This window comes from Amphibalanus amphitrite, unplaced genomic scaffold (assembly GCF_019059575.1).
Source record: "Amphibalanus amphitrite isolate SeventyFive unplaced genomic scaffold, NRLGWU_Aamphi_draft 000091F_arrow, whole genome shotgun sequence".
Taxonomy (NCBI): Eukaryota; Metazoa; Arthropoda; class Thecostraca; order Balanomorpha; family Balanidae; genus Amphibalanus; species Amphibalanus amphitrite.
Window position 1 is genome coordinate 383,562 of NW_024881587.1, and position 1,722 is coordinate 385,283.

Consider the following 1,722-nt stretch of genomic DNA (forward strand, 5'->3'; position numbering starts at 1 on the left):
GCGAGAGGGCCGGCATTCCGGCAGGGTCTCAGTTGCTCCACGGCCGTCCCCGACGTCGGTCCGCTTTGGATGTGTCTGGTCATAAAGATGGTGTAGTTTGCAATGCAATGTTGTAGCTTACAAGTTAACAATGTTGTATTGGTAGTTTTGGTGACCTAAGGCCAGGTATTTTAGAGCCGGAGCCAGGGTTTTCGTTTTTCACTAATAACTTCAACATAAAATGGTCTCAGAGCTAAGACAGTTGAACCAACGCATTCGCATTGTCGAGACGTGTTGAACGACATGGGGTTTGTTTGGAAAAGGTTCAGTTTTATGCTGACCTCTCGGAATGACCTTTGGATGACCTTAACACATAAGACGTCGTATACGAGTATGATATATTATTAGCCGGTGATCACGAATATGGCCTCCATTTTGCCCTAGACATTTATTTAGTGCTTCAAGATAGTAAACATGGCTGACTTGAATCCGTTAAATAACCTCTATCATTGATAACCTTGCATAACCTTGACCGTGAGGCAGCCTTGCATCGGTACATAGACCACAAATCTGGACCTGGTAAGCCTGAACCTATTTCAAAACATTCTGGGATTCGGTGTAAATGATGCACGAAAAAAGTGCAATTTTTTAGCGTGACCTTGACCTTTTCCTTGATCTTTGAGCACATTATCGGATTCGTCAGAATGTCTTTTTTCGTCTCCAACCATTTTTGCCCGATTTTATGCATCATGCCAACCTCTGGAACACAGCTTGAGATCACTACATCACTACATATTTGCTGGTTCTTGTCTTTGACCTTGAACTCTGACCTTTTAAATTGACGTGAGGTAAAAAAAAATGATGCCCAAGAATCGTCTGGTGGAAACCTATCGTTTTGTGGGATCTTTATTTACGGATTGTTACAGGGGGTCGAAAAAGGCCCCTCCGGGCTGCGGTGCTTGGAATTTCTCCTCCGGGCCCGGCCGATTTAAATTAGCCCGGGAATCAGGCGGAAATCTTTGGTGGCGCAAAACCTTTTGTAGAAATGTCTCCCGTTGTATTCAAATCCGTCTCCGGTTCAAACACACAAAGAGGCATTAATTCAGTATGTGTGTAAACAGTGGCATTCCGATGGTATCTTCAGTTGCCACAGTTACAAGTGCAGGAGGAACATTGCACTCACGCAAAAAAAAGACACACAACTCAGTCACAAGGAAAGATAAGCTACAGTGTATGCGTTTCCTTAAGGATTGCATTTTGCAAATTGAGTAAATCGCCGACGAGCCTCAAGAATTTTCACATGATTGGGCTAACTAAGACTTCGAAACCGGATTGAGTTCGCTGAAGCGCAGTTTTCAAAGTTAAATATATTCATCAATTTCGGTGGCCTAGTCTCTCACGATGCACCTCTGCTCCTCCAACTTCGCGAAGGTGTCAAGATTTACACTTAATGTATAGACAAGGAGCTACACAGTCATTACGGCCTTATCCTTTCGTTAGCTCCGGGAAAGCGATGTAGCCACCTCCCGGATATGCAGGTGGAGAAGTCGTGGGGAAACATGGACAGTGACAGTTTTCGGGGCATTCGCACAGACAAATCAGCGAACCCATTATAATGCTTCGTTCGTACTTTCCACGGGCTCGCTAATAGCGTTTACCCCTAAAATATTCATCAATTTTTACTTGCTGACTAGTATTGTCTTGTGCAACAAACGTGTCAATCAGGGAAACATACATGCACAG